The sequence below is a fragment of the Urocitellus parryii genome, chromosome X (assembly GCF_045843805.1).
Source record: "Urocitellus parryii isolate mUroPar1 chromosome X, mUroPar1.hap1, whole genome shotgun sequence".
In the NCBI taxonomy this organism is placed as follows: Eukaryota; Metazoa; Chordata; class Mammalia; order Rodentia; family Sciuridae; genus Urocitellus; species Urocitellus parryii.
In genome coordinates, this window is record NC_135547.1 from 1571593 (window position 1) to 1582646 (window position 11054).

An 11054-nucleotide genomic window follows, 5' to 3' on the forward strand; every position below is an offset into this window, starting at 1 on the left:
TTAATAGATTAAATAAGAAAAAATATATGACCACCATAATAGGTACACAAAAATCATCGGCTACAATTCATGATCGTGAAAAGGTTGACCACTATCATCACCTCTTTTACTCAACATCGTGCTGTTGGTCTTGGCTAGTGCTGTTGGGGGGCGGGGGGAGAAAGAAATTTTTAAAAAGGAAAGAAAAAAAAATAAAAGCAATTTTTAAAGGACAAAAAAAGAAAAAAAATCCTGTCTTTATTCACAGGTGATTCGATATGTATTATAAAATACCAAAGAAACTAAACACAAATTACTACAATTACCAGGAGAGTTTAGCAAAGTTGCTGGATATAAAATCAGTGTGCATCACAATGGAATATTACTCAGCAATAAAAGAGAATAAAATTATGGCATTTGGGGGCTGGGGATGTGGCTCAAGAGGTAGCACGCTGGCCTGGTATGCGCAAGGCACTGGGTTCAATCCTCAGCACCACATAAAAATAAATAAGGATATTGTGTCCATCTAAAACAAAAAAACAAAAAAAAATTATGGCATTTGCAGATAAATGGATGAAGTTGGATAATATCATGCTAAGCGAAATAAGCCAATCTCCAAAAAAACAGACGCTAAATATTTTCCCTGATATGTGAGTACTAATTCACAATGGGGGTTAATAATAATCTACTTAGATTAAGTAGAGTGGAATGAAGAGAGGGGAGGGGAAGGAACATGGGGATAGGAAGGACAGTAGAATGAAACAGACATTATTGCCTTATGTAAATATATGACTGCATGATCAATGTGATTCTACAACATGTACAATCAGAAAAATGAGAAATTATACTCTATCTATTACATATTAAAGTGCATAAATGCATTCTTCTGACATGCATAACTAATTAAAATAAATTTAACCAAAAAAATTGATATGCAGTCCAGGGTTGTGCCTTAGTGGTGGAGTGCTTGCCTAGCATGTGTGAGACACTGGGTTCAATCCTCAGTACCACATGGAAATAAATTGAATAAAACTCCATCAACACTAAAAAAATTTTTAAAAAAATCAGTGTGCAAAAATAATTTCTATTCCTATTAACAACAAACAGTCCAAAATGAAATTTTAGAAATTAACATACAGTTTACAGGGATGAGGATGTGGCTCAGTGGTTAAGCACCCCTGGGTTCAATCCCTAGTGCCCAAAACCCCAAAAACATATAATTTGCAATAGCATTTTTTTTACCAAGGATTGAACTCTGGGGTTCTTACCTACTGAGTCACATCCCCAACCCTTATTTAAATATATTTTTAATTGTAGTTGGACACACAATATCTTTATTAATTAATTTTTAAGCTTTTTAACACATTCTTTTTTTATACCTTTATTTTATTTTTTATGTGGTGCTGAAGCTTGAACCCAGTGCTTCACACATGCAAGGTAAGCACTCTACCACTGAGCTAAAGCCCCAGCCTCCCCAATACTTTTTTAAAAATTTGAGACAGGGTCTTGCTAAGTTGCTGAGGCTGGCTTAGAACTTACTTTTTATTTTTTAAACTTTCAGACAGGGTCTTGTAACTTAGTGTAGAGTCTCACTAAATTGCTGAGATTGGCCTCAAACTTTTGTTCATCCTGCCTCAGCCTGTTGAGCCAGGATTAGAGGTGTGCACTACCACACCTATCTACAATAGCAGTTTGAGGTTTTTGTTGTTGTTGTTGTTGCTGTTGTTGTTGCTGTTTGGTACTGGGAATTGAATCTAGGGGTGCTTAACGAGTCTTACTAAGTTGCTGAGGCTGTCTTTGAACTTGTGATCTTCCTGTCTCAGCCTCCCAAGCTGCTGGGATTATGGACATGTGCTGCTGTGCCTGGTTTCTATAATAGCAATTTTAAAAGCACAAAGTACCTAAGAATATGTTTACGAAAAGATCTGTAAGTGATTTAGGAAGGAAAAGTTATAAAACTAAAATCTTTCTTCTTTTCTTTTTTTTTTTTTTCCTTTTTTTGGTGCTGGGGGATTGAACACAAAACACTGGACCTCACACATGCTAAGTACAAGCTTTAGTACCAAGCCCCCACACCCCAGAAAATGTTTCTCAAGGAAGACCTAAATAAATGAAATATAGACATATCCATAGATTTTAAAACTCAATATTGTAAACATGTCAATTTTTCAAATTCATTTACATATTCAATGAAATACCTATCAAAATCATAATGTATAAGCCGATTCTAAGATTTATATGAAAATACACAATTCCAAGAATCCCCCAGGTATGGAGTTGCCTTAGTACAGTGTGGTTTGGGAGCAGATATGAACAAACAGACCAATGTGACTGCATTAAGAACCCAGAAATAGCCCCTTGCTTATGTAGACACTTGATATATGATAGAGAGGTGGTGGCACTTAAAGAAATATGAAAAGGCTGAAACTTTTAATAAATTGTACCAATCTATGTATATGTCATAGATAGATGGAGTATAATTTCTCATTTTTCTGATTGTACATGTTGTAGAATCACATTGGTCATGCAGTCATATATTTACATAAGGCAATAATGTCTGTTTCATTCTAGTATCCTTCCTATCCCCATGTTCCCTCCCCACCCCTCCCTTCACTCCCCTCTACTTAATCTAAAGTAACTCTATCTTCCCTAGTGCCCCCCCTATCGTGAATTAGCATCCGTATATCAGGGAAAATATTTGGCGTCTGTTTTTTTGGGATTGGCTTATTTCTGAGATAAAAATGCAACTGTTATAGTGGGCACTACAGTGCACGCCTGTAATCCTAGAGGCTTGGGAAGCTGAGGCAGGAGGATCATGAGTTCAAAGCCAGCCTCAGCAACTTAGAGAGGCCCAAGCAAGACTGTGTTTGTTATAGTTTAGATGTGAAGTGTCCCCCAAAAGCTCACATATGAGACAGTGCAGGAAGGTTCAGAAAAGAAATGATCAGGTTGTGAGAGTTTTAACTCAATCAATGAATTAATCCCCTGATAGGGATTAACTGAGTGGTAACTGAAGGCCAGTAGGGTGTGGCTAGAGGAGGTGGGCATCAGGGGTGTGTAGCTATGGGGTAAATACTTTACATCTGGAAATTGGAGACTCTCTCTATTTCATGATCATCATGTGAGCTGCTTCCCTCTGCCACACTCTTCCACCTGGAGTCCCAAAGAAAGGAGCTGGTTGTCTATGAACTGAGACTTCTGAAACCATGAGTCCCCAGATAAATTTTTCCTCCCCTAAAATTGTTCTGGTCAGATCTTTTAGTCACGGCAGTGAAAAATCTAAAATCTGACCAAAACACTGTTTCTAAATAAAAAATAAAAAAGACTGCGGATATGGCTCAGTGGTTGAATATCCCTGGGTTCAAACCTCAGTACCAAAAAAAAAAAAGCAATTGTTATAAAAAAGAAAGAAACAATACCTGTACCTCATACCATACCATATGCAAGAATTAATTTCACATAGATTAGAAATCTAACAATGAAGGACAAATCTATAAATGTTTCACAAAACATCTGAGAGTATCTCCATTACTAAGAGTAAGCAAGCAGCTACATGGATGCTTGCTTTAGAACTGTGCTTTAACAGACCCCAATCTCTGGATCACCCCGGATCTACTTTCTATCACCATAGATTAGTTTACATTTTATAGACTTCCACATAAATGGAATTATACAGTAGACACTTGTTTTCTATCTGGCCTATGTGGCTGTTGCCTTTCCTTCCGCTGCTGAGTAGTATTCCTTTGCATGGATGTGCCATGCTTTATCATTCACCCTTGGAAGGATATTTGGGTTTCCAGATGGAGATACTACAGAAAAAGCTACCATGGATTAAAAATTCACAAAGAGGTTAACCCTAGGTTGAGATGGCACATAGAACCTCTGCAACTAATTCCACACCTCAGCAAAACAAGTTTGGGGAGAAAAAAGACAGGAGAGGAAGGCAAGGGATGAGACAATGGCAGTAATGTTTTGGGAGGTGAGTAATTGCCTTCCAGAAAGTCAGATAGCAAGCTGGCAGAGGGGGAGCTGAGGGCCCAGAAGTGGAACTGGGTGAAGGGCACTAAGATATAGAGAACTGAGTGAAACCTGGCCAATAAGCTCTCAGAGTGCTGGGTGATAGGGTAACTCACACTCCCAGCCACTAGGAGCACTGTCAGTTCCATGTCCTCTGAAACCCCTTAGTCCTAGACAAATCTCCATGTCTCTGTGTGTCTAGGTGAGTCACCTTTTTCATCCTGGAAGAAATCAGGAAATTTATTCTCTGGAGAAGGCAAAACAAGGTGCCAGTGTATTGTGTGGCACCAGATCCAATTGAAGGGTGTGAAATTCTACCTGGAACAGGGCAATGCTGGGAACATGTGCAGCCTGCATGTGCAGAACAGGGATCCCTGTCTCTGCTCAGCCCTGAGGACATTGCAGCCACCCCTACCCTTCAGGTGGATGTGAGAAGTGTTCAAATAGAATTGACACTGTGGATTCCCCAAGCATGAAGCCTGACCAAGTCTCTCTCAGTGGAGTCCCGCTATTTTCCCAGACTGAGAGACAGGAGTTGCCAGGTTAAAAAGGTCCACCATAGCCAGAAGTGGTGGCATGGGCCTATAATCCCAGCTACTCAAGAGACTGAGGCAGAAAGATCCCAAATTGCAGGCCAGCCTGGGCAATTTAGCAAGACCCTGTCTCAAAAGCTAAAAGACTTGGTGGTATAGCTCAGTGGTAGAACACCCCTGGGTATAATCCACACTAATGGAGGGGGAAGCCCACTGTGGACTGGGGTATTCCTAGGTGGTAAAGCATTTGCCTAGTATATGTGAGGTCCTGGACTTGAGACCCAGAACCACAGCAACATTCAAAAGCCCACCCCACACTCCATACATAAGAAAGACAGACCTTCTCCAACATACATTATCATGACCTTTAGCACCCTGAGGACAAAAGGAAGATTCAACAAACTTTCAGAGAACACAGGCTAGTCCACACTCGGTCCAGCATTTCTTTATGAGATGTTCAGTCAGGTGTGGCACAAGATGAGGAACAGGAGACATTTGGTAGGGAGCAAAGTTCAATATCTTCCCAGGTCCTAGAGACAAGAGGTATGACACAGCAGGGCCATGTCGGACAGCAGCAGAGTGGTCAGGAGACAGAAGATAGGAACAAGAGAAAGGTCCTGCATTTCCTGGGATTTTCACAGGAAAGGCAGGGCAGGGCAGGAAAAGGGTTTAGGATTGGCTAGTTTGGATTATGTTAGGTAGTTTATGATTATAGTGTTGATTCCTAGTTGCCTGGCACCTGGCCTTGGCATGCTTAAGTCAGAAGGATATTGTGTCCTGGGGTGCACAGACCAGAAAGAGGATATAAGGCCTGGACTATTTGATTGCATGTAAAAGGTCAGCTCTATGAGTCTCTCAGCAGCTCTAGGAATTGACTACCCCAGCCAGAAAGGTTTGCTTTTACTTTCAAGTTTTCTTTTCATTTTAAAAATATTTTTTTAGTTGTAGATGGAAACAATATCTTAATTTTATTGATTTATTTTTATGTGGTGCTGAGAATCAAACCCAATGCCTCACACATGCTAGGCAAGCGTGCTACCACTTGAGCCACATCCCCAGCCCCCAACAAATTTTTAATATTTATTTTTTAGTTGTACTTGGACACAATACCTTTATTTTTTAAATTTATTTTATGTGGTCCTGAGGATGGAACCCAGGGTCTCGTATGCATTAGGTGAACGCTCTACCACTGAGCCACAACCCCAGCCCACACATTAACAATTTTAAAAGAATAGGTTCATACAGTGTCTTCTCTCAGATCACAAAGGAATTAGACTAGAAATCAATAACAGAAAAATAACTGGAAAATGCCAAAATACATGGAGATTGAACAACATTCTTCTGAATAACACGTGGACCACAAAAGAAAGCTTGAGATAAGTTTAAAATATTTTGACTCAATGAAAATACAATTTACTAAAACTTGCAGGATGCAGTGAAAGGAATGCTTAGAGGGAAATTTATAGCGTTGGGAAAAAAGATCTAAAAATTAATAAGCTTCCACCATAGAAAACTAGAAAAACAAAAGCAGATTAAATCCAAAGTAAACAGGTGAAAAGAAATAATAAAAATTGGAGGAAAAAATCAATGTAGGGCTTGGGGTTGTGGCTCAGTAGTAGAGTGCCCGCCTAGTATGTATGAGGCACTGAGTTTGATCCTCAGCACCACATAAAAAATAAATAAATAAAAAAGATATCGTGTTCACCTAAAACTAAAAAATAAATATTAAAAAAATTTAGAAATCAATGTAATTGAAAGTAGGAAATCAACAAAAAATAAATGAATGAAAAGCTGACTCTTTAGAAAGATGAACAAAACTGATAAGCCTCTAGGTAACTAAGGAAAAAAGAGAGGACACAAATTACTAACATCCAGAAATAAGAGGACATCACAATAGTTCTTGTACATATTAAAAGGATAATTGTATGAACACCTGAATGCCCACAAATTTGATAACCTAGATGAAATGGATTCATTCCCTGAGAAACACAATATGCCAAAAATTACACAAGAAGAAATAAACAACCTGGATGGCCCTATATCTATTAAGAAGTTGAAACAATAATTAATAACTTTCTAAAAGGGAAAGTACCAGTTCCATTGGTAGTTCTACCCAGCATTTAAGGAAGAAATTATACCAATTCTCAATAGTTTCTTTTAGAAGATAGAAACAGGAGAAATACTTCCTAACTCATTCTATGAGGTCTGCATCACCTTCAAGTAAAAAACAGATAAGGATACTACAGGAAAAGAAAAATAGAGACTAGTATCTCTCATGATGTAGAAGCAAAAATCCTCAACAAAGTGGCTGGGGATGTGGCTCAAGCGGTAGCGTGCTCCCCTGGCATGCGTGCGGCTCAGGTTCGATCCTCAGCACCACATACAAAGATGTTGTGTCCGCTGAAAGTTAAAAAAAATAAATAAATATTAAAATTCTCTCTCTAAAAAAAAAATCCTCAACAAAATATTAGCAAATCAAGGGGCTGGGATGTAGCTTAGTAGCAAAGTGTCTGCCTCGCATTCACAAAGCCCTGGGTTTGACCCCAGTTTAAAAAAAAATTTAAAATAAATAGCAAATCAAATCCAATAATATACAAAAATAATCATACAGTGTGACCAAGTGGAGTTTATTCCAAGTATGTAAGGCTGACTCAACACTTGAAAATTAATTGAGGTAACTGATCAAACCAATAGTCCAAATAGAAGAATCACAGTATCTATATATGCAGAAAAAAATGCATTTACCAAAATTCAACACCCATTCATGATTTAAAAAACTCAATAAATGACAAATAGAGTGGAACTTCCTCAATTAATAAAGGGTATCCACGAAACCCTACAACTAACATCATACTTAATGGTAGAAATTTAGAAGGTTTTCTAAGATCAGGAACAATGGCAAGGAAGTCCTCTCTTATGGCTCACTTTCAACATTTTACTCAAACTTCTAGCTAATGAAATAAAACAAGAAAATGAAATAAAAAAATTACTGACAGAAGAAATAAATAATCTGTCTTTGTTCACAGAAGACAAGATCATTTATATTGAAAATTGAAAAGAATTAACAAAAAATAGCAATGTTGCAGAAAACAAGGTTTATTATAAAAAAGCAATCACTTTTTCATGTATTATCAATGAAAAAGTGAAATTTAAAACTAAGAAATATAGGGCTGGGGATGTGGCTCAAGCGGTAACATGCTCGCCTGGCATGCGTGGGGTGCTGGATTCTATCCTCAGCACCACATAAAAAATAAAGATGTTGTGTCCACCGAAAACTGAAAAATAAATACTAAAAATTTTTTTTAAAAACTAAGAAATATAATACCATTTACATTGGCATCCCCCCAAAATGAAATATACTTATTTAGGTTTAAATCTAACAAAATATATTCAAAATCTATATGAGGAAAACTACAAAACTTTAATAAAATAAATCAAAGAAGAACCAAAGAAATGGAGAGAGCTTCCATGTTCATGGATAGGAATACTCAATATTGCTAAGATGTCAGTTTTTTCCCAACTTAATCTATAGATTCAGTGCAATCCCAACCAAAACTGCAGCAAGTTATTTTGTTGACAGATTCTGAAGTTTACATGGAAAGGCAAAAGATCTGGAATTGCCAGCACTATATTGAAAGATAATGAAAAAGTTGGAGAATGCACTACCCAATTTCAATAATTACCATAAAGCTACAGTAACTAAGATGGTGTGGTACCAGCAAAAGAAAATCAAAATAGATCATGAAGCACAATTGCTTGGAAATAGACCCACATAAATAGTTCACTGCTCTTTGACAAAGGAGCAAAGGCAATATAATAGAGAAAAATAGTCTTTTCAACAAACGGACATTTTCATGCAGAAAAATGAATCCAGACAGAGACCTTAACTCAAAAGAGTTTACAGACCTAAGTGTTAAATATATAAGTATAAAATTCTAAAAGTTAATGTAGGAGAAAATCTAGATGACCTTGTGTTTGGCAATACTTGCATCTAACACCAAAGTATGATCCAGGAAAGAAATAATTGAATTTCACTAAAATAAAAATGTCTGCTCTGTATAGATGCAGTCAAGAGAGTGAAAAGAGAAGCCACAGACTGGGAGAAATATTTGCAAAAGAAGCCATATCTGATAAAAGACTTATCCAGGGTATACTAAGAACACTCAAAATAATAAGAAAACAAAAAACCCAATTACAAAGTGGGACAAAGATCTGAACAGATAGCTAACCAAAGAAGACATAAAGGTGGTAAATACATATATGAAGAGATGCTCCATATAATATGTCATCTGGAAATGTAAATTAAAACAATATGATACACTATGCACCTCATAGAATGACCCAAATCCAGAGCACTGATGACACTAAATGTAATGAGGACATGATAAGAATGCAAAATGGTACAGCTACTCTGAAAGACAGTTTGTTGGTTTTTTTTACAAAATGAAACATGTTCTTATACACCTAACAATCACACTCCTTGGCATTTACCCAAAGGAGTTGAAAACTTACATCCACACAGAAACATGCACACTGATGTTCATAGTAGCTCTATCCATAATTGCCAAAACATAAAGCAATCACGAGTATGGATAAACTGTAGTACATCTAGTTGATGGAATTTTCCTCAGCACTAAAAAGAAATGAGCTATCAAGCCATGAAATTATATGGAGGAAACCTGAATGCATATCACTAAGTGAATAAACCAATCCAAAAATACTAAAACCTGTGTGATTCCAAACTTTATGACATTCTGCAAAAGGCAAAACTATGGTGACAATATAAAGTTAAATGGTTTTCAGGGACTAGAAGGGAGTGAGGGATGAATGCACAGAGCATAGAGGACTTTTAGGACGGTAAAACCATTCTGTATGCACTGTAATGGTAGTTCCATATTATACATTTGCTTAAACCCATAGAATGTCTACTAAGAGTGATCCTTAATGTAAACTATGGACTTTGGGTGATAATAGTGTGTCAATGTAAGTTCATCAAGTACATCAAATGCACCATTCTGGTAGAGAATACTGATAATGGGGGAGGCAATGTACATGGGAGGAAGCACCAGGTATATGGTTGTTATCTTTACCTTCCTTTCAATTTTGCTGTGAACCTAATGCAGCTCAAAAATAAAGACTCAAGAATCTTAAAAATAAAGTCTTACAAAATCCATTTCTTACCCCTCCTTTACCCAGAAGGGTAGTCTAACTGAAGACCATTTGAAGCCCATACTAAGGAGCTGACCATGCTTAGAGCATCATGGAAGAGGGAACAGTGGAAGACCCACTGACCAAACTGACCAATTTTTTTTATTGTATCTGGGATTGAACTAAGGGGTACTTTGCCTCCTGAGTGACATCTCCATCCCTTCTTTGGTTTTTATTTAGAGACAGGATCTCACTAAGTTGTTCAGAGCCTCACTAAGTTGCTGAGGCTGGCTTTGAACTTGCAATTCTCCTACTTCAGCCTCTCAATCCATGGTAATTATGGAAGTATGCCATCACACTGGGCTCCATTGTCCAAATATTAAGCCAGAAAAGATTACAAAAAAATTTAAAAAGATAAAAAAAGAAATAATACCGAACATATTTTTGGAAAAGAAAATTTATGACAAAATGGAAAACAAGCAAAAGTCTAACTTCGTAATTTAAAACTCATTTTTTAAAAATTCCAGTCAAAAAGTTGCAAAATATCTAGAAAATAGTAATGATAAGTACAAGGAAAATACCAAGTCAGCATACAAAGAAAACAATAAATCAATTCCAAAATTGGTTCTTTGATACTAAAAGATAAAACAGTAGTAAACTCAAACAAGGGAAAGGAAAACAAAATTAAAAACACAAATTGGGATATACAGATATTGAGGAAGTCTCTATAATCACCCTAGACCTCACAGAAGTGCCCAGAAGCTCTTTGGATCACAATCAACTGGTGAACAAGGAAACACCTGGGGGTTTTGTTAAGAACAGAAAAATTTTACATTAACAACAGAAAATTTTTCATAAAGACTCTTGATGGCTGAACAGAGCTACTGCCACCATTCAATGTCACCTTCAGACCTAACCCTGTCCAGGAAGAGCAAATATTTGTACTTTCCCAGAAGCCCCCAGTGGAACTATGTCATAAGCCACCCAATTCACACTGGGATTTCTCTGAATCTCATAGGGAAATGGGTGGGAGCTGGAATATAATAACCACACTCCCCAACAAGGCAGGAAGGAGAACTGTCCCCAATGCATTTGGTTTTCTTTTAGGCTCCATTAGCTTTCATCAATCATTTGTCTGTTTTGGCACCAAAGTTGCACTCTTTTCATCATAGCCATTTTATAGTGTTTTGCGATATCTAGTTAAAGCAAAGGTTGTCCTTGTCTACCTGTCTTGGCTGATCTTGTATGTGTGCTTATGAATCTTAGAATCATATTGTCAAGTTTCATCATACTTAGGAGAAAAATGGATAGCATATTTGGGGATCTTTCAAGCCCCATTATGCCTTTGTTCTCCTTTATTCTACTCTCCTACATCTC